Below are 23,000 nucleotides of genomic sequence, written 5' to 3' on the forward strand. Positions count from 1 at the left end.
AGTCAGTCACTGATGTGTAAGGGTCACACTCTGTCCAGGAGGCCTTTCCCAACTGAGATCAAGGAAACAAGCCCAAGTCCTCTGAGTAACAATGGAACTCCAATTCCCAGCCTGACTCTGTGACCCCAGCACCCTCTCTCTTCCACCAAACAAGCCTCATGGTCAATGTCAGCTCCCTGTTCTGGTTTCTTATCTCATGAAGCATTTATTAACTATAGGTTAAAGGCTCAGATCCGACAACTCCACCTTCTCATAGAGGAAGGACAAGCACAGACATCAACTGAGTCATCGATCCCCCAGCTAGGGGCTTCACGCCATTTCAGATGACCACATTGCTTTCCAGGCATGGATTTCTTTAGGCTTTTGTGAGAGACAGTGTAGTTCTCACATTCCTGCTCTCAGGACTAGGTGCTCTGGAGGTTTTTCAGTGGCTACGGCTTGGGAAGCCAACTGTTGTCTCAGATGACAGCGGGAGACCTACATTAGGGCCCCTTGGGCAGACTTCCCAGCAGAGCGGATGTAATGGGCTCTGTGTTGTCTGAGGCCTAGGGAAAACACTCCGCTTGAACTTCTCATTGATTTTTTTTCCTCTCACCATATGTTGCTTGGAACGGTCTCTCCTGTTCATGGGCCTCTGATCACTGCAGATCTTGGGCTTCAGTTCTGGCCCTTTGGGTCAGGGTGGGGCCATGGTTCTCATAGTCTCCCAGGCACCGATGTCCTGATCTGGGGACTGTGTTGATTACCCAGCCTGTGGACACATCGTTTACCTGTCATGCAGCAGATGTGACCATTTACAATACTGAAAGTGAGGATTTGCACGTGTGAATACTGCCTCATGGGGCAGACTTTAATATCCCCCGACGGAACCCAGGCTTTCCTTCCTTCACCATGGCCAGGACCAGCAGAGAGCAAGCCACACTGACCACGTCCTCTTGACTGTTCGCACCCAGCCTTGTGCAGTCTGCTTCTCTCAGGTCTGGGGAGCCACACACCCCCTCTACCTGCTAGCAAAGGCAGTGAGATGGCTTCAGAGGTGGGACCTGTGATGTCTCGGTGGGGCAGAAGTGGAGACAGAGGGCTTTTGAGGTTTTCTCTACTGATACTTGGCACTGAGGCAGGTCTTGGAAGTCTGAAAAGCCACAGTGAGTCATTCACTTGGGAACTGAACTCACCGGCAATACTTCACATTTTTTTTTATTACTTTAAACACGTTAAATCAATTTCACCTTTTGAAAAATGTTTTCTATAATTTATTTATTTTTTTGTGCATTGGGGTTTTGCCTGTGTGTCTGTATGTGTGAGGGTGTCAGATCTGCAGGAACTGAAGTTACAGACGGTTGTGAACTGCCATGTGATGCTGGGAATTGAAGCCGGGTCCATTGGGAGAGGAGCCAGTCCTCTTAACTGCTGAGTCATCTCTCCAGCCCGCAGTCTCACCTTTTTATAGCTGTTAAACTGATTTAATATTTTAAGAATGTTAAAACTGCTGTCATCTTTCTTGCCCAGTTCTTGCTCTGGACAGAGGATTGGACTCTTAGAGAAAGGAGAGAGGAGGAAATGGGAATTGTGTCTATTGAGCACCAAGATGTATGGATAATTCTCTGTTGGCTAAATAAAAAATAGCTCTAGACCACTATAATCACATGCTTGTACCACCAAGATCAAGAGGCAAGTTTGTTGTAAAAAGGAGTGGTGGGCCACTTCCCGCCACCCGGCTAGCTTAATCCTGAAATAATTACACAGAAACTGTATTCATTTAAACACTGCCTGACCCTTTATATCTAGCCTCTTCTTGACTAATTCTTACATCTTGATTCAACCCATTTCTAATAATCTGTATGTCACCATGAACTCGTGGCTTACTGGGAAAGATTCAGCATGTCTGACCTGGCAGCTTCCAGTTCTCTTTTTCCCACCTATCTAAGTTTTGCCCTATCAAAAAGCTAAGGCAGGTTTTTTTATTCAACCAATGAAAGCAACACATAGAAAGAAGACCCTCCTACACCATTTCCCCTTTTTCTGTTTAAACAAAAAAGAAGGCTTTCACTTTAGCATAGTAAAATTACATATAACAATACAGTTATCAATCGAGGATTAGTTACATTATGTATATCTATTTTATCTTTTATCGTTACAAAGAAAAACTGTAACTATCCATTCTTCAACTCCATCAAAGACTCCAGAAGGACATAAAATATTACCTAAGTAAACAAGACATAAGCAACTTCCCAAACTCTAGAAATGACAGAGACATCCTGCTTCCTGGACAGTCACCCAAAGTTCTTTTGTACTGTTGGGGCATCCATTTTCAGCCTACAGGCCCATAGTATCCAGCAGACTTTTTCATGTTGCAAGAAATTTCAAAGACAGTTCAGTCACTTTCTTCTGTGTCCTGCAGAATATCTTGCAGCCTCTTTCATGAATCAGGAACCCCGCAGGAACATCTCACCTTTAGGCAAGTTCAGCAGTCCTCTCTCTGTGGATTCTTTGTGTCCAGTTTATGCAACAGTTCAGGCAATAGCAGTTTTTTGCCCAAATGGCTAACCAACTCCATAAGGAGCCCCTTCGAGGCCCATCTTCCTCTTGAAGTAGATTGGTGCTGCCAGGAGCAGACGTGTCTCCTTGTCATGAAAAGCCTTAAGATATTAAAACATTTAAAATGCCATATCTGTAGTCTTTGAAAAATATGAAGAATGCCTATTTAACTGAAATATATCTCCATATATCTAGAAAATCTAACTAAAATGACTATAAGCTTGACTATTATTGATGATTATCCATTAAAAACCTATATTTCCTAATTACACATTATATTTTTTAGTGAACTACACAATCACAATACCTTAATCAATATCAGAAATACATATACATCTAACAAAATTGACCTTAAAATCCATACCAATGCAAATTATTCATATCTATATCATGTCCCAATTTAAATGTAAAAGAATATGTATAAACAATATTTGGGAATATGGATGTAGTTATTTCTCTCCAAACTTCTTCCTGCTGAATGGGGGCGCTGTTAATCAGGTCTTTCATTGTATAACCTGTGTGCTAGGTTCATCTCAGTCGGGAGTTGAGCAAAGTAAGTTTTTGAGGGTGTTCACGACAACCTTTCAGGAGGGCGTGGCCTATCATACCATATTGGGATAGAAGTCATCCACAGGGTCTCATCCTCTGAAAACAAAAGAAGAACCTCTTTTCCAAAACATCATATTCTTAGACCCAAATTTGGAAGTCATAATACCTAATATCCATGCTGGTTTAGCTTGGCAGCCCATATAATGATATGTCTCTCTGTACTTAGCTCCTTCAGTCAAAAGCTTTAAAGAAAATATAATATACAGAATAAAAAATTCTCTGTGAATTTTCCATTTTTACGTGGCTTATTTTTCTTTATTTTTAATCTATAACTATCTGTACTCTGTCTCTTTAAAGACTTTACCCTTTTTTAAGGCAATAACTTTATTCTCTATATTCTTTTTCTTCTGTCTCCCAAACCTACGTATGTCTAACACTATGATCCATTTAGAGGTCTTTTATGTCTGAATCTGTCCTATTGCATTGTCTGTAATTCTTTACTGTCCAGGAACATTTTTGCTTTATGCTTTTAAATCACTAAGTGCTTAAGAATCTAAGCTGTGACATTCCTAGGTCAAAAACGGGTACTGCAGGCTTGCCCCACCCAGTCCAACATGGCGGGGCTGCTTGTGCATCTGAGCCGTGCACACTGCACCGCTAGCATGGCAGAACTGCTCTGGATGTTGACTCCACAGTGAGTCATTGTCATGTTCTCAGAGTACTTTCTTTCTGATCCTGAGCGGGCACACAAACATCCAGTCCCACAAAAGACATTGAAATGCTTTATAGCCAGAGTTTGCAGTGGCAGCACAGCCCAGGAAGCTGTGTTTTAAAATGGCACAGCTTTTTTTTTTTTCTGCTGCTTTTGCTGAATCAGGAAATCACTGTACAGCACGCCCTAGCAAACAGCAAAAAGTTGTGTTAAACTCTATATTTGTGTCTAGAATTACATTTTAAGCCCTCTTAGGTTTTATGTGGCGTTAGTTGTAAAACCCGATTCTGTGTTACCCCCTCGATACAGTTCGTGCACCACTGTACCATACTTGAGTTGGGCAAGGGCCTGGAGATTGAAAGAACACACAAGAGACCTGGGTCATTTGAAAGAAGATCAGCCGAATGCCATTTATTTAACCTTGGGAAAATCCTTATATACCCCACTGCTGTACAAGGATTTCCACCCAGGCAGGTGGGAAATTACCACACCAAAGATGGAGTCAACAATGCCCTACAGCTAATCACCAGGTGGGGCAGAGGGAGCACAGGAACAAAAAGAATGTTTTAGCTGGCTCACCAGAAACTGTCTTCAAAATGAACCCCAGGAATAAGGGTAGACCCGGGCCCTACAGCTAGTTACCATGTTGGAGCACCACTCTGTTGTAAAAGGAGCGGGCTGCATCCTGCCCAGCTCCTGGCTGCCCGGCTAGCTTATACCCGAAATAATTACACAGAAACTTTATTCATTTAAACACTGCCTGACCCATTATATCTAGTCTCTTCTTGGATAATTCTTACATCTTGATCCATCCCATTTCTAATAATCTGTATGTTACCACGAGCTCGTGACTTACCGGGAAAGATTTAGCATGTCTGATCTGGCAGCTTCATGGCTGTTTGAGACCAGTGCTTTGGAAAATTTGGAAAGAACGTGGTCAAATCTGAACAGATACTGCCCCAGAGAAAAATCAGTTTCCACAGTTTGATCAGGAGAAATCGCAGAGTGCTTGGCACTGCTACTGTTGCTTTTACAAAGCTGGGTGTCCTCAGCAGTCCCGTCACCCTCAGAGGTCCAGTCTTCAGACTGGAGTCTCGTCAGGCACCAAGGAGGGTCACATTCTAAGAACTTGCTGCCCATTGGTCCCTAAGATTCATAGGCATCCATTCAGTGCAGCTGTCAGTGCCAGTTGAGAATTAGTTTGGTGGCAAGTGACAAAAAGCCCTCACCCTGGCTTTAACAGTTGGGCTTTATTTCTGTGGGTATGACATGGTGATTTGGTAGGATCTGTATTCTTCTGTTTTCCTGCCACAGTCCTCTGTGCTAGCGTGTCCCTTCTTAGGCTCATTACCTCATCATCACAAGATGGCTGCTGTGGCTCCAAACCTTGTTTTCACAACAGGAAGAGGAGAAAAGGTTAAGTCAGTTCTACTTGTTGACCACCTTTTAGAAGGAATGGGAATCTCTCCCAGCAGATTTGCCTGTTGCCCTCACTGATTAAAACCAGCAAGAGGCCAGGAAATCCGCATCTGTGAAGCGATGTTTAGAAGCCAAGTGTGGTGGCTTATGCCTAAGTATAACCTCCATGCTTAAGCCTGCCCAGCTCCTCAGGCCAGCTACGGTCACATCTTGGCCTTATTTGGACATTCGTCTTGGCTAACAGAGCTCTGTCTGTTAACTCCAGACAAAAACTAAAAGGGTGCAACTCTGTGACTTGTAAAGATTGTCCACATCTCAAGTGAGCCTTTGGAGAGCACAGACAGGAGGGTCAAAGTTGAGGCCAGCCTGTGTGACATTGCAAATTCTTGTCACAACAAACAAAACTAAGCTCAATTTTGCAAACTTCTAATTAATGACATGCATTACAACATAAGTAAACTGTTGCTTAGGACTTGGCACAGGGTGGCCCTCACAGCATGGAAGGGGGGGATTTCTTCATCGAGTATGAAGGCATGTTCTTTTTTATTCTTCTAGTGTTTGACAAATACATGACAATCTCAGGATTTCAGATTGAGGAAACCATCGATCAAGAGACTTCAGGGAACTTGGAGCAGTTGTTCCTGGCTGTGGGTAGGTGAATTCGCAATGTGTATAATATTTCCTGTGAGACGATTTGATTCCATCCAGTTGAGACTAAATCTGAAGGTAATCATGTTTCTTCATGGAAAATAAGGGAATGACATGGCGTTGGATGAACCGAACTCCTGAGTTTCCCTTTGGGAAGTCTAGGCTGAGGTTGTGGATACAAGTTATCTGGTAATTTATCCAGTTGTTTGAAGGTACTAAGGGCATTAGTAGGACTCATTTTAGAGCCACATTAAAAATAGTTCAGCCACGTGTGGTGGCCCACACCTTTAATCTCAGCACTTGGGAGGCAGAGGCAGGAAGATCTCTGTGAGTTCAAGGCCAGCCTGTCTACAGAATGAGTTCTGGGTTAGCCAGGACTGCAACACAGTCCTGTCTAGGAGGGCACAGTGCTGGGGTGGAGGTAGGGATGCAGGAGGGCACAGTGCTGGGGTGGAGGTAGGGATGCAGGAGGGCACAGTGCTGGGGTGGAGGTACAAACTAGTTCAGCACAGACTAGGAGGGCACAAACATTTCAGCCATGATAGGCCAGCCACTTCTACCTGCAGAAAGCAGACCTGGTCAGGTATCAGACTTCTTTATGGACCTCACAAGTACCTGCTAATGTGACATGAAGCTTGGGGTACATTCCCTGGGAGTGAGGGCCATGGAAGAAGTGCCTGGCCTATCTGTCCCTCCATCCTAGTCACTGGCTCGGCATCTGCTGATGAGGAGTGGTTCAGTCTGAAAGATGAGGATGGAAAAGTGGCCTTCTCAAAGTATCGCCCCCAATGCCTTGATCATGGTGTCTCTTCACAGCAACAGGAAAGAAAGATAGGGAGAAGGAGGGAGGGAGGGTACCAAAGATGGTGGAAAGGTAAACCGCTATCATGAGTCCAAAAATGTAAAAGATCAGAAAGATGAGAAATACTTAGTTTGTGTCACAAAGAGCTTACCGTACAAATAATGCCCAGAAAGTTCAAAAGTAAAGTCAAGCATAGTGGCAAACGCTTATAGTCTCAGCTTCTGGGATAGCTGCAAAGGATGCTGTCAACTCAGACGCCAGACTGGGCTGCATAGCAGGACCTGTCTCAGAAAAAGCCACCACCACTGTAAGGAAAACTAAAAAGAAAAGGTTTCCAGAACAAGGCCTAAATGTCCTCAGAGAAGCGTAAAGCTCCTAATAGGGAAGGCAGATCCAAGTTACGTCAAGATTTCTTTCATTTGCCAATCATATTGTCGGGAATTCAAAAGCTGTGTGATACAGTGTGTGCACACTGGTGAGTGAGGAATTGTCGCGTGACAGAAATGGGAAGTGAGCCAACATACTGACAGTACTTATCAAGCCATGAAAGCATTTGATGTCTACATACCAACAACACTCTGGGACTTGTTCCCTATCTGTTTATGAACGATGCTTGCACAAGGTTCTTATGATAATGTCTATTTTAGCAAAAGATTGGGAATAACTTATCATCTGTCCATGGAAGACTGGTCAAATAAGCTATTGTGTGGTCCTTATAATAGTGTTCTATGTATGCTATGACAGATTCTCCAAGACCCTTAGCGAGGAAACAGGGTTCAGAGAGTGTCCATATGTAGAAGGCCGCAGCCACATTCTCCATTATCAAGATGGCGCTGACATCCGGCTTCACCACCAGGTGAACGCACATGTGCTCGGTAATTTCCCACTGAGTCCCCGCCTACTCCCGAGGCATCACCTGGGACTGGGAGCAGCGGACCTATCCAAGAGTGACACGTCCAAAGCAGGGTCTGTTTCCTATATAAGGGATGGGTTCCATCTTATCTGGGTCTCTGCCATGTTGGCTGATGCCCGCTCTCCCAAGGGGCATTAAAGCTTTACTGCAGAAGTATCCTATGTGTACCACGTGGTTCTTGCTGGCGAGACGGTAGCGCGGGACATCCATAACTTCTCCTAACTCGTGTTTGAAAAGTAGGAGATAAGGAAGAGACTGAAAACATATATTAGCTTGTATCTCTACAAAGATGCTGAAAGGTATTTGAGGCATATTGTTTGGGTATAGGCCGAGGAGAGCATCAATCTGATTTGCCCATGATGGCGTCTGTGCATGCCCGCAGTCCTCAACAGGGTCAGCAGTGCCACTTTTCCCTCCTCCGTGCTGCTTTGATGAGCCCCATGTGGAGCGGGTCTGGAGGAAGTGGGATCAGCAGGACAGGGACACAGGGCTCAATATCCTCAGTTATTAAACTGCTGGGTGAATGCAACCTGCACCAATAGACAAGCTTCAAAGAAAACACCTATAAAATACTTACAACTTAAAGGCATAATTCGCTTTATATGTATTAAATATTTAATATGTATTAAGGCATATGTTTTATGTGCATACACACATATAAATAAGGCAGTTCCATTTTAAAATAACTTGTGTAAAGATCACTGGGTCATCTTTGACTGCTCCAGCAGCCATTAACTGCCTGTTTATCATCCTTCATATTGAAAGCAAAATGATCATGACGTCTGGAAAATGAAGGCCAAAGACTTGAAAAAAATAATTTACAGAGTAAGGTGAAATAAACATGTGGATAGAGTCATTCATGAGAGTAATGTCAAATAAAATTATGGTGAGGTGTAATTTTCCACTTAGTTTAGCAAAGATCAAACAGGTGTGGCTAAAGGCCTTGTGTGCCACACCCTGTACAGCTCCAGGGGTAGGCCTGACAGGTGGCGAGGGAATGAAGAAAAGGCAGACACACAGACACACAGAAAAACTGGGGCTGGAGTGTGTTTCTGTGAATGTCTGTGGTGTGTGTGGGTGCATCTGAGTATATGTGTGTGGTGTGTCAGTGTGTGTTTCTGTGAATGTCTGTGAATGTCTGTGGTGTGTGTGCGTCTGAGTACATGTGTGTGGTGTGTCAGTGTGTGTTTCTGTGAATGTCTGTGGTATGTCTGTGGTGTGCACCTGTTTTCCTAACATCTAGGCAGTCCATTTTGTGTCCAGCAGGTGGTGCTGTTGACATGAGTTTAGTTTTACCACCTTCAGGCTACTCTTCCAATTACATAGAACTTTTGGAAACTTCAATACCATTGCAGGGTATTCTTATTATTATTTCTTTATTGAATCTTGGGGGATTTCACATCATACATCTCAATTCTGTTCACTTCTGGGTCTCCCATATCCACCCTTCATCCCTGTTGCATCCTCCCCCATCCCACAAAACAAAACAAAACAGAACAAAATAAGCAAGCAAGCAAACAAACAAAAGCAACAACAACAACATCATCAACAACAAAAACCCAATAAGCCAAAAAAGAACAAAAACCAGGCCAGAAACATAAAAATCTCTGATTCTCCATTCTGATGGCACTGGAGGCTTCAGTGTGTCATATAGAATACCTCTTTGTTCCATCAGCTTGATTGGCAATTGTTCATTGCAATGAGTCATTGGTTTGGTTCGGTCTCTGGGTTTGGTACACCATCCTTGCTGGTTCTTCACCGGAGCTCCAAAGCTCTTCTAGGGATCCTGGTTCTTGGAGATTGTCCAGGTTTTGTTCCAGAGGACCAGTCCCTTCACAAGCTCCAGTAGGACCTAGATGGGGGAGATGCTAGTGTGAATCAACCCAAGGCCCAGTTGTGGGCCTGGGTGTTAGCCAGGCAGGTCAGATCAAGCCACTGAGGCCACCCACCTTCGTGCCCTTGTCCCTCATGCATGCCCTCAGGGTAGTTTTATTCTTTCCTGTGGTGGTGGTGGTGGGCTCTCTCCTGAGTGCAGTGGCCACCTCTGGTGCTGTAGTGGGCAGTGAGAGGTAAGGCCAGTTTTCGCAGGGCAGTGAAGGGTGGCATTGGCTCAGTATAGCCCTCTGATTTCATCCGGCATGGTCCCTAAGGCCTCCTGAGCTGACTCTGGCTACAGACATCAACACAGACCCCAGCTGTGGTTGGACCATGACCAAGACATGGCCCTTGGGAGCACTTTAGGCCTGGAAGACACCGTGGCTCTGAGTGGGAGGAATGGCCATTCAGGTGGGAATGATTCCAGTGGCTGTGTGGTCGACGGACACCACCAAGGCCTCTGGTTGCAGCCCCGATCCTGGGCCTCTATGTGACCATTAGAAGCAAAGCCATTGCAGGGTATTCTTATAAGAAGCTTCCTCGCCCTGACAGACAGAACCTAATCTAAGTTTTAACCCTTGATACATCCACTGTGGAGTTAGAGGTATGCTCTTTTCCAGTTGGGAAATTTGGTTTTGTCCTGTAAAGTGCTGGCTGCCCGATTGTCCCCCTCTTCTTAGAATCAGTTGCTGCCTTTTGATCACTGAAATTGCTTTTCATTTGTTTGGGTTTGTGTTATTTGAGACAGAGTCTTTTTGTATTCTAGGCTAGCCTTGAACACTGATCCTTCTACTCCTACGTCTTGAGTGGTAGAATTATAGGCATGTACCTCTATACTAACCTTATGACTCTCTCTGTCTCTCTCTGTCTCTCTCTGTCTCTCTCTGTCTCTCTCTGTCTCTGTCTCTCTCTCTCTCTCTCTCTCTCTCTCTCTCTCTCTCTCTCTCTCTGTGTGTGTGTGTGTGTGTGTGTGTGTGTGTATTACCTGGTTTTCAGGCAGGGGGCCTGGCCTCTGGTGAGGTAGGAAGTTTCTGTCAGAGGTGTAGGTTGGGATATGGCCATGTTAATTGCTTTTTAAGTGTCTGTAATAGCCAAGCCCAGAGGAAAGTCTGTGGCTCCTTCCCTATAATTTTCATCCTGGAATTTTTTTCCTGGAGAATTCATACTTTTATTGGGTTGATTTATTGCTCAGTGTGTTATACACCTATCATGCTTGGCCTTCTAGATGCCAGCATTTGATGATTACCCTCCCAGTGAGTGCCCTGGTTCTCCAGAGATGGACCAATCATTTAGACAAGGCACCTTCCTCACTTACTTCTTCCCTCTAAGTCCTCCTTCCTTCTTTTCTTCTGGCCAGGATTAGGATGGAATTAGCAGCAGGGATGTTCTGAACTCCTGGGTCAATTCCATGTGCTCGTAGCCTTGTACCCAGGCTTTAAATTGGTTCTTCTGTCTCAGACTCTACTTATCCTCTCCATTGTTTTGTTGAGGCGGTGTCTGTGAGTGACAACTGTCTGTCACTTGTAGCCCCTTCTCTGTGCTTTGGCATTCCATTTTCCTTTCTCAACAATTTGATGACATGTCTCTGTGCTGATAGCTTCTCTTCTGTCATCTTTGATGTAAGAATCTGTTTTTACTCTCATTTTACTGGACTATGGAGTCTGCAGCTTAGACCACTGTCTTGAAAATTCGATAATTACTTATTTTTCTTAAGGCAGAGTTTCTCTGTGTAACCACCCTGGCTGTCCTGGAACTCACTCTGTAGATCAGGCTGGCCTCGAACTCACAGAGATCTGCCTGCTTCTGCCTCCTGAGTGCTCGATTAAAGGTGTGTGCCTCCACACCCAGCCTAAGATGTCCTCTAAGAACTAAGAAGGCCAATGACCACCTCTTGAGCTCCTCTGCCAGCCTCACACAGTTCCCATGCCTTTGTCAGGCCTTTGGTATGACTCAGCTCCCTCTTGTTTACTGCATCACTTTATCTTGATGTACAGAAGACTGTTAAATCCCAGAGGATCTCTCACTGACATGACCGGTGGGTGTCCTGACATCCAGGTCCTGGTGCTTATCTTTACCTCAGATCATCCTCATGCTATAGGACTCCTGTGTCCCTCTGTCCCTGGGATTCAATTCTCCTTTTTCTGTGTCACCAACTTCATCAACATCAGCTTGTTCACTGTCAAGTAGACATCACCTCTCCCAAATCCCTGTGATTACATAGTGCTCCTCCTTGGGACTTCATAGTATAGACTGCTGCCCATTTCCTCAAGGTGGGCTTCACTTTAGTCCACTTCCATGTGACCACTGCCCTAGTCCTGTGGCTTCCTGTTGTAAACTCATTTTTCTTCCAAGTTGTATTCTCAGCACCTATCTCTCACTGGCCCCCTCCTGCTTCTTCCCTCCTAGATGGAGTCACTCTGAGAGGTTCGGAAAGAGTTTATGGCCCCACGTGTCAATAGGCCATCCCCCTTTTGCTATGGTCTGAACATTTTTATTCCTTAAAGTGCATTCCTTATATTCCTAACTCCCAAAGTGATGGTGTTGGGAACTGAGAATTCCTAAAATAGGCCCAAAGGAACTCAGGTGCCCTTCTTTTTATGGGAGGATATGGAGAGGAGGCACCATCTATGGGCCAGAAAATAAATTTGCACAAGATCTCAAATCCATTGGCACCCTAGTCATGTGAGAAGTAAATGAGCCTCTGCAGTGTACATGGAGATACCTTCCAACTCTACACAACCAGCAGTGTGTGCATCCTCAGGCAGGTTTTGTCACTAAAGGGTCAAGTTGTGCTTGGTGATTGGAAATAATCTTACACTTCCTCTGTATAAAGAAAACACACACACACACACACACACACACACACACACACACACACAGAGAGAGAGAGAGAGAGAGAGAGAGAGAGAGAGAGAGAGAGAGAGAGAGAGAGAATAAAAGTATTTGCTGGCTGAGCAGGGAGCCTGGGAATCTGTGATTCCACTCTCCAGCACTGAGATTGCAAGTGTGCAGCTCCACACCAGGATTTCTCTTTCCTAACAATGGTTCTGGGTCTCAAATGCAGGTCTTCATGCTTACAAGGCAAACGCTTTAGTGATTAAATAATCTTCAGCCTTCAATGATTGTTGACAGATATTTCTGTCCCTCCCATCCTGCAGTCGTTCAGTTCCAAAGAAACACAAAAAGGTCTACATTAATTATAAACTGATTGGCCTATTAGCTCAGGCTTCTTATTAGCTAACTCTTACATCTTACATTAACCCATAATTCCTGTCTTTGTTAGTCACATGGTTTGGTACCTTTTATCAGTGAGGCATTCTCATCATGCTTCCTCTGCGTCTGGGTGATGACTGCAGGCTGAGTCTTTCCTCTTCCTAGAATTTTTCTATTCTGTTCACCCCACCTATACTTCCTGCCTGGCTACTGGGCAATCAGTGTTTTATTAAACCAATACAAGTGACAAACCTTTACAGTGTACAAGACCATTGTCCCACGGTACTTCCTTTCTTTTCTTTTCAAAGCAAGAACTCTGAATTTAATCTTATTTATTTAGCTTTTTCTCTGACCATTATCCATAACAACTTGTAACTAACACTCTCTACAAAGACAAACAGACATAATCTGTTTTAGGGGAATGTGGGTGTAGTTTTCTAGGCTACTTCCCACTGATTGGGGGCACTGATAATTTTATGGGGACCTAAAGAAAATTTAGGATTATGGTCAAGTCCTGACTGGAATATTCTGTGAGACTTGATCATTTCAGCCTTCAGTCTTGAGGCTGTTCTGGATATAGAACTCAGAGGAAACTCCAACAGAGGTCCTCTGAAATGTTGGATCATCTAGGCCATCTGTTTCTATTAGAGAAGTGAATGCCTGTAATCTTGGCATTCTGTAGGCAGGGACAGGACAATAACCAGTCTGATCCATATAGTGAGTTCCAGGCCTGCTATTGCTAAATGAAAAGAAAACAAAGTGTTGGGACACTCCACCCAGTCCCACTCCTCCCATTCCAGACCCCACCCTTGTAACATCCCACCATTGGTGGCTCCTCTTCTGGAAGTGCTCAAGACCGCCTACAGGTTATTTAAGACCCGCCCACAGGTCTTCCACATGCTCTCATGCTCTCCTTTCTCCCTTCCCGAGAGTCACCTGGGAGTACTCTGCCTGCTTGCGTCTGGTTATTAAATAGGGTTTATTAATTTGGTTTGATTTGGCTTATTCAGCGGAGGAACCCAATAACTGGGGATCTAATACTTACCAACTGGTCTGGGAAAGACTCAACTCACCCTGGACAATGCACCAGTTATGTTTATCAACATAAACAGATCTAAGGTCCAGGTCTTAAATAGCCTGTAGGTTGTCTTGAGCAGTTCCAGGGGAGGAGCCGCCTATGGAGGGCTTTTTCAAGGGCAGGGTCTGGAACGGGAGGAGTGGGGCTGGGGGAGCTTCCCAACATAAAGAAAAACAAAATGAACAAGAATACCTAAAGGATCCACTTAGCTAATACCTTCAGAGAGAAGTGCTTGCCACAGAAACCTAAAACCTTGGTTTAAAGGGGTTTTTGTTGTTGTTTTGTGCGTTTTGTTTTTTTTCTTTTCTTTTCTTTTTGTTTTTTTTTTTCCTTAAAAGTTTCTCCTGTGGTTTCAGGGTCACTCACAAAACACCTGATAGCTTGGACTTCCCATTGATAAGAAAAATGAGTTAAAATTCAGCTTTTCCAGGGGAAAAGATAGTAAGTTGTGGAAGCTTTGCATTTCATAGTGATGAGGCTATCTGAGGCCTTTACAGGATCCATGAAGCTTGACTGATGATTTTCAAATCAGACACAAAAGAATTCAACCCCCCCCCCCCAATGAGGCTCTCTGCACTCCAGGTTTTAGGCTGATAGATGGCAGATGATTTCTTCCCAGGACTTGATTCACTTGTGGGAGACACAGGAAGCTAGAAGCCTGAATCCCTAGGGTGGTTTGTGTCACCTGCTGGAGGGATCTTGAGGGCGATGCTCTTGAAGGGGTTAGGGGTTCTTCCAGAACATTCTCCCCAGCACACCATGTCTTGTCTCCCCTGCTGCTTCAAAGACCTTGCCACATTTCAGGGGCCTCAGGGGACTTGGTCGTGCTGCCTCTTCATGCAGGTAGGATCTATCTAGGTATTTCTCATACTCAACATGCCTTTTAAAAAATACTTTTTGACCAAGTAAAGGTCCAATTTCCCATCAGAATCATTGTTGTGGGGGGAGAGTCTAAATTCCAGCTAGAGTGAAGCCAAATGATCTTATTTATTTACAAGAAAAGAATCCTTTACATTAGTACCATTCTTCTGAAAAGAATTTGATTCTTTTTACTATTTGATACTATTTAACATGATAATTCTAGTTTCTTAGAAATAGCCAAAAGAAATACTTTGAAATACAGTTAAAAATTTCCAACCTATAAAATATTCATTATAATTTTATTCATAGTATTTTGAAAAAATCTGAACAAAATCATTTGAGGCATGGTTGGATAGATGATATGTATTTAGCATGAAATGTCATGTAGTTAATGAAAAATATACTAAAATGTTGAGTGGTGAAGTAAGTATAGCATTTTAGAAAGACTGTAATTCCACATGGAGAGCAAATGACAAAGAAAAAGGTAGACCCAGCTGGTATGCCTACCCAGAGTAGAACTAGGTTAATTCATGTCTTTCTTGCAGTAGAATATTACACAGCAATGAAAATAAACTCTTGTTCCATCAAATAATGTGAATTAATCTTTCTTTCTAAAAATTTATTCTTTCATACCATTCTTCTCTACCACAGTATACCCTTCCTCCCCTCCTCCCAGTCCTCCTCCCTCCCCTCTCCCAGATCTGCTTCTCCTTTGTTTCCCTTCAGAGAAGATCAGATCCTAGGGATATGAACCAAATGTGGCATAACAAGATACAATATGACTAGGCGCAAACCCTCATATCATGGCTGAATTAGGCAACCCAGTAGGAACAAAATGGTCCCAAGAGTAGGCAAAACAGTCAGAGACATCCCCACTCTCACTGTTAGGAGAACAACAGTGAACCACAAGAACCCCAAGCTAAACAACCTTAACATATATGTAGAGCACCTGGCTGAGACCCATGCAGGTTTCACGATTGCTGCTTCACGAGCCCCTCAGAGCTGTGCTTAGTTGATTCTGTGGGCCATGTTCTCCTGGAGTCCTCCACCTCTCTGGCTCCTACAGTGAATTAATCTTTTCATAGTGAAAGAATAAAGATATAAACTTTATACAAATTTATTTATATGAGCTTTAAAAATAGACAAATTGAAATCTTGTTTTTAGCAACACATACTGAAGTAATAAAATTATAATGAGAAGTCAGGGTGACAACTGAGAGGAATATCAAGTTGGTGATTATATATATTGAAGAAGAAGAAGAAGAGGAGGAGGAGGAGGAAGAAGAAGGAACTACAACTGAGGAGAAACAGATGGAGGGGAGCCTGGGAAACTTTATACATCCTGACTTGGAGAACAGTTTCGTAGGGATTTGTTTGTAATAGTTATTAAATTCTGGGCATACAATATGTGCATTTATAAAAGCCTTTTGCAACAAAATATGGGAAAACAGATGAAAGAAAATAAAGTATCTTGTAAAAGAAATGATGATGGTAAAATTATAGTTGACTTTTGTTCTTTTAAATGTTTTGATGTATTTTTCAAATTTCTTTAACACATCTTCTTTTAATCATTATATAAATAAATACCAGTCAAATAAATAAGGCCTTTTAAAATTGCCATTAATATGCTGTTGGATCTATCTATCTATCTATCTATCTATCTATCTATCTATCTATCTATCTATATCTATCTATAATCTATCTTATCAATGAATAAAAGAAAAACCTAGGGTTTTGAACTTGGGAGATGTTGGGGCCATTTGTTCCTTCTGATACTCACCATAATGTTTCAATTGTCTGATGATACATTCCTATCAGAAATCATGGTCTTCTATGAAGGTTCCAAATTATTTGAAAGCTCAAGAAAAAAAAGCTTACTTTAAAGAGAGAGTTTTAGCAGCCTTGACATCAAAGCAACAATGCCATGCAAACAGCTTAGTCAAGTGTTTGTGTTGGAAAACTGAATCATAGAGTTCAATCAATTGTTAAGAATACATTTCAGCAAATGGTTTCCTCTGAAGAGAGGTTGAGAAAAGATCCAAAGCCAGCTGAGGTTAGCATGAAGGCTTTAAAATCTGCATCATTTTCAAATACGCATAAGCTACTGGGAAAGAGGTAAAAATCATGCTTTGCATGGTTACATTAAACGTGTTTGTTATTACTGTATATGCTGTGCATTTTTACTTGATACTTGGTAATTTGTAGTCTTCCATCTGGAGCAACTATAGCCCTTATCATATGGAGATTATTATTTCATAGATTTCATCAGATTTCCAGTGAGATCACAAGAATCACAATATTTTGCTCTCATTTTTTCCTATTTGGAAATTATAACCTGAACTGAGTTTTACAGGTTATGTACAAGAAGTTCTATTAAGGTTTTCAGCTCACAGTGATTGTCTAATCTTTTTCCTGATTTTTGAAGATGCCAAGGATTTTTTTTTCTTTTCAAGACAGGGTTTCTCTGTAGCTTTGGAGCCTGTCCTGAAACTAGCTCTTGTAGGCCAGGCTGGCCTCAAACTCACAGAGATCTGCCTGCCTCTGCCTCCTGAGTTCTGGGATTGAAGGCATGTGCCACCACCATCTGGCAACACCAAGGACTTTTGGGTATACAAATTTTACTCAGTTATAGAAATAATATTCCCCCCACCCTGAGACAGAATCTCTCTATGTAGCCTCAGCTATTATGTAACTCTCTACATATCTCAGACTAGCCTTGAATGCACAAAGAAAGATCCACCTGCCTCTGTTTCCTGTTTCCTGAGTGTTGGCATTAAAGGTGTGTGCCACCATGAATAGTCTTAATAGTCTAATGGTATAAAACAATCGTTTTGGGGCTGAGGAAATAGCCCAGTTGAGAAAGTGTTTGCTATTTGTGTTGGTTTGAACAAGAAATGTCTTGCATAGACTAATGCATGTGAACACTTTGTCCCCTGTTGCTATTGCTGTTCTGGGAGATTCTGAAACTCTTATGACATGGAGCCTTGCCAGAGGAAGTACATCACTGAAGGCGGGCTTTGTGTGTTTGTAGCCTTGCCCTACTTCCCGTTCCCTCTCTCTTATGTCTACGAGTGTTGAAGATGAGATCTCTTAGCTTTCTTCTCCATCCCGCTGCCTGGTGCCATGTCACCCTTGCCTAGATTCCCCCTCAAGACCTGTAGGCTGACATAAACTCTTCCTTCTACAAGTCACTGTTAAACTACAGCAACAAAAAAAAAATAACTAACTCAATGTGGAACCATGAGGACTTGAGTACGATCCTCAGAACCTGCAGAAAAATCTGGGCATATTGGCGCACTTTTGTAATGACAAGGCTGTGGGGGTGGACACATGGCACTCCCTGGAGCTCCCTGGCCACCCAGTCTAGGTCCAATTGGTGAGAGAACCTGTCTAAAAAAGGTGGTTGGTGTTTGAGAAACAACACACAGTATTCATGCACACGCATGGGCACATGCGTGCACACACATACCACACATGTACAAACAAACACTGTGATGGTTTGAATAAGAATGGCCTCCATAGACTTATACTTGAATGCTTTCCTCCAGATTGAAATTCTCCCTTGTGGAGGAGTAAGGAAGTGGCATTAGGAGGTGTGGCCTTGTTGGAGTGTGTCACTGAGGGCAGCTTTGGGATTTCAGATGCCCAAGCCAGACCCAGTGTCACTCTCTCTTCCTGCTGCCTGCTCTGGATGTAGAACTGTGTGCTCCTTCTCCAGCACCGTGTCTGCCTGCATACTGACATGCTTCCTGCTGTGACAATAACGGACCAAACCTCTGAACAGTAAACCAGCCCCAATTAAATGTTTTCCTTATAGGAGTTGCCATGGTCATGGTGTCTCACCACAGCCATAGAACACTGACAAAGTGTGCACTCCATTTGCACACACACATAATCAACAGTTCACATAGTGAAAAATTAAAGACCCAAAGGATGATAACACAACTGTAACAAATAACGTTTTGACAATTTCCAAACAGTCTGTCCTGTTGGCTGAAGAATGAAGGACTTAGGCATCCAGAAGCACCCTCCCCTCTAGGTTCTGGGATCAGTTAATGCTGTGTGCATTTTCCTGGTGAATCTATTTCTATCCAACTCTGATAGAGAGAGCAGTGACAGATCAAAGAAATCATTGTATTCAAGTCTTTCTTGAACCAATGAGCTTATTGGTGTTACTTACAGGAACTTGTAGGTGACCTAACTGGAGTCACATTGCCAAAAAGCCCACCCCAGTGTAGGCGAGGACTCACAAAGAGTGCACCTCTGGGCCTCCCTGTGCAGCCTCTGTCAACAGAGTCTTTTCCCCCAAGCCGATTATTTTCTGCTTGTAGAACCTCAGGGAAGAGCCTCATGAGTCTTGTAATTTTTTGTTAGCTTTGTGAGCTTTCCTTACCTCTCCACAAGGGAGAATTTCAATCTGGAGGAACTCATTTCATTAGTGAATAAATAAAAACAAGGCAGAAGATGTGTAAAAATTACTGTTATTGTTGGGACAGGAGATCTTGGCCTGCCATATGCCACAAGATGAATAAGACTGAATGGGCCTCACCTTGAAGGAAATTATGAGTGCTTGGAAGCCAGAACAACTCCCAAGGGTGGCCTGAGCCAGGTATACCTATTTATTCTTTCCAAAGTTAGCAAGTACCTAACTGACTCTCTGTCTAGAGGATCAGTAGGGAGGAAGGGAAGAAGAGAAACTGAGTGGGGACTTTGGAGAAAAACCCTCTTAATGGCAAAAGAAAGTGGGCATTTATTTTATTTTATTTTTTTTAAAAAATGGGATATAGTAATTTTAAAGTCAATAAAGAGAATAAGGCAAGAGTTGCTATGGAGTGTGGTTCCTGGGGTTTCAAATGCTATCCAGCAGGGTTAGCGTGGCAGGGCTAAGACTGCTGCCCATAGAAGGCTCTGCTGGCTGTGTGGTCTCTGGGAGGATTCAAGGAACGTTTGTCCCCATCACAGGCAGAAGTGATGAAAGCTGCTCACTGTGTCTAAACTGTGGCAACAGTATCCACTATACTCCTTGTGGTCCAGAGTTTCCGTGTGTTAAACAGAGAAGGCCTGCGTGACCATTCCCAGCTGAAAACTCTGGGGTGTGAGTTCAGTGACTTTCTTTAGTTCATCCCTGCTCATACACGGTGCCCCAAGAGCATCCACAAGATCTATCGGTGCCCTTTGTCCACAGGAGATTCCTCTGCTGATCTCACTGTGCGCCATTTTGTTGTGGTAACTCTCAGCTGTGGCTGCTGAGATCAAAAAGTCTCCCTAAAGGATCACTGAGCTGACAGTGGTCTCTTGGACCTTTGACACCTGCGTCGCTTTGTGTAGTAACTGAGTGTGTGCAGTCCACAGCTCTTATTTCTGTTCCCTCCCATGTCCACCTCTGGACCTGATGCCCATCCCTTCCAAGATGAAGGACAGTGGTGTCTTCTGTAAGAGCTGTTTCAAAGGTGGAGACCTGAAACTAGAAGGTGATGCAGGTTCCCACTCCTCTTGACTGAATTTCAGCTCAGCCTCCTAAGTGTTGGGAGAGGCGCTCCACCATAGACTCTGAAGCAGGAGGCCCACGTGATAATTACGTCTGCACGGTGTCCTCATTTAAAGACACCAAAGGCCTGTGTGTGGTAACTGCATCTGCACAGTAGGTGTCCCATCTACAAGCAACTCAACGCCAGCCTTCACACCCACTGTTACTTTACTCAGACATCATATATGAGAAGAGATTCTTACTAAATTTGGAGTAAAGAATGTGACCCGTGAATTATCATCTCTACACAGAATGGAAGAGAACTGAGAGGAAATTTGTGGTCTCAGGACCCCAAGGTCAAATTCACACAAAATATTTATTTGCTCCAGAGGGACAGAGGGCAGGGAATTAGAGACAAAGACAGGAGATAGAGGACGAGGGAGAAGGGGAAGGGAGCTAAGCAGAGGTATTTATCCCAGGGTGGCATGGGGACAAAGGACGGCCTCTGGATAGAAAGGAGACAGACTTGACTCAATGGAGGTTTCAAAGTAAAATGGGAAACCCTGTGTTATGATGATGTGTTTGATTTTAACTGGGCATCATAATTGGGAAAGTCAAGGGGGCTTTTGTTTTGCAGGGCTTCAGTACTTTGATAGCTGGATCGTGGTAGTCAGCCTCAGGATTTGGTGGCTGGTTTAAGGAATGTTAATGTAATGGGCACAGGAAATGGGGGAAAGGGCAAGGCCTGCCAGAGTCATGCTCGAACTGGCCAGAGTCCTTCAAGAAGTGACAAAATCAACTTTCGAGGGGAGCAGGCATGGCCCTTTTTTACTACAGCATTTTAGGGCCCCATGTGGTTCCTGGCATGAAGTAGTTGCTTGGAAATTATTTAATTATTTGAATGAAGAACCAAAGAGATAAGTCATGGAATTCAGCCCCAAGGCTGGACTATTTCCTGGGCAGGGGATCTTGGGCTGTTTAAGAAAGAGAACCCAGCAGTATGCAGGATTCATTCCTGTCTGTTTTGGACTGTGGACATAATGCGACAGCCACTTCAAACTCAGGATGCCTGCTTCCCCACCACACAATGTGTCTAACCTTGAACTGCAGGCTAACATAAACGCGTTTTCTCTGAAGTTGTAGACTATTTTATCACTGTAGGAGAAGAAAACTGACTTACATATCTATCTTCAATGCTTTCAAAGTTTAGCAGTATAGAAGAAAAATAATCAGGCCAGTGTTGGTGGACGCTTAAAAGAAATCCCACATTAGCTCAGAATTGAGAAATAGATGGTTATTTATTTAGGAGTACACTCGCAAATCAGAATCCTCTGCTTGAATGGAGAACAGAAACTGAATCCAACAACCGGAAAGAACGGCAGGAAAAGAGGGTGGACGCAGGCTCTGCATCAGCACATATAGTATCAGAGGCCACGCCCCAGTAGGCGGGTAACCGCAAGCTGTAAGACTTCCTACAGCAGGCCAGTATGTGTGATTTTCATCAGCCTGGAAATTTATAAAAATTTTTTAATCACTCCTTTTTTTTTTTAAAGCTACCAGATGTTCCTAGCTGTGGGTTTCTTTGGGTTTGCTTCTTCAGAAATGAAGGAAATTGTTTTAATCCATGATCTTAAGGCTTTACATTTTTTTTAAAAAATAACTGTCTAATTGTGTGTTTGATATTTCTGATTATTTTGGTTACTTCTCAAAAGAAAATATAATTCTCAAGTTTCTCTCTCTGTCCTCATTGATTTATTTTTTTTCTTTGTCACCGGAAGCTGATCTCAGTTTTTTTTTTTTCTCTTTTTGCTCAGGTTCTCAAGTATTTGTTGTGCTGGCTCTGATCTCGTCTTTATCCAGGATGAATGTGAGTGCTATTGAATATTTGCTTTCTCTGTCCTCTTCTTGCCACTTAACCTCAAGATGCTGTTTCTCATTGTCTCATGTTGTCCCCAGTGCTCTGTTATTTTGACCTTGGAGAGAGAATGCACACGACTTTCGTCATGTTAGTTTTATATGTTTATTAATTTGGGCTATACTAACCTCTGATTACTTCTAACACTGGAAACTTCTCTCAAGGAGAAATTAAGAAGATGAGAGCATCATAAAGTCTCTTCTTGCTGGCGCTAACCTGCCAGCAAGGAAACAGGATGAACATGCATTTGTGAAATGCTGTTCTGCAGGGTTAGCAAACTATCAATCTGTCTAAATAATGCCAGTGCTTCATCAGAGCCTAATTCTAGAAATATCTGTGTTTGGAGAGAATAATGGCACTGCCACGGTGTCTATCTGCTATTTATCTGGATAGTTTGAATCAAATCAGTTGATTTTCTGCAAGGCATAATGTTTGGGCTGTCAGAAGCCAGCACAGATGAGGCACAGAGGCCTGAGTCCTCTGTGATGCTCAGACACCGGGTGCTGAGGAGCTCTGAGGAAAGACAGGACAGCAGCAGGCTGGACAGGTGATGGGAGCTGAGCAGGTATAGGACTCAAGACGCTTGCCCTGTGTGCAGGGTCAGGCCAGGCCCAAAGGATTCAGCAGACAGCCATCATTCTTACAAGATGAGGCGGAGGGGCAGTCAGTCTCCCTAATTCCAAGGGTTTTGAAATCTTCAGTTTTGCTCTCAACAGATACACTATTCTCTCTGCACGGCTCCTCGTGGATACAAATTGCTCCTGTGTCCTCTCTGCATGGCCCCAGGTAGACACAAATTGCCCAGGGCGTGGTCTCTACCCTGCCTTTGAGAATGTTATACTTCAATTACGTTATTGCACAAGCTTCACTCTGAGCCCTAGTGGTGTCTGGCTGAGTCCCCGTGTACTAAAGCCTCTTCCGCTGTCGCTCTGCTTGCCAGCATTTCCAGGATTCTGTTGCATAGTAACATGGTGACGTCAACAGTTTTTTATTGTCTCCATACTTCAAAC

General features: G+C 43.4%; 1 protein-coding gene across 1 annotated transcript in view; it reads left to right on the forward strand.

Moving 5' to 3' along the window:
* Nucleotides 1-23,000, forward strand: part of LOC148118848 (uncharacterized) — a 71,469-nt gene that overhangs the window by 8,793 nt on the left and 39,676 nt on the right. Inside the window, exons 3-4 of the mRNA XM_087899411.1 lie at nucleotides 5,772-5,869; nucleotides 21,890-21,942. The gene's annotated coding sequence lies outside the window, so the exon portion shown is untranslated. The remainder of the gene's footprint in view (nucleotides 1-5,771; nucleotides 5,870-21,889; nucleotides 21,943-23,000) is intronic.

The sequence above is a fragment of the Myodes glareolus genome, chromosome 20 (assembly GCF_982192425.1).
Source record: "Myodes glareolus chromosome 20, mMyoGla1.1, whole genome shotgun sequence".
In the NCBI taxonomy this organism is placed as follows: domain Eukaryota; kingdom Metazoa; phylum Chordata; class Mammalia; order Rodentia; family Cricetidae; genus Myodes; species Myodes glareolus.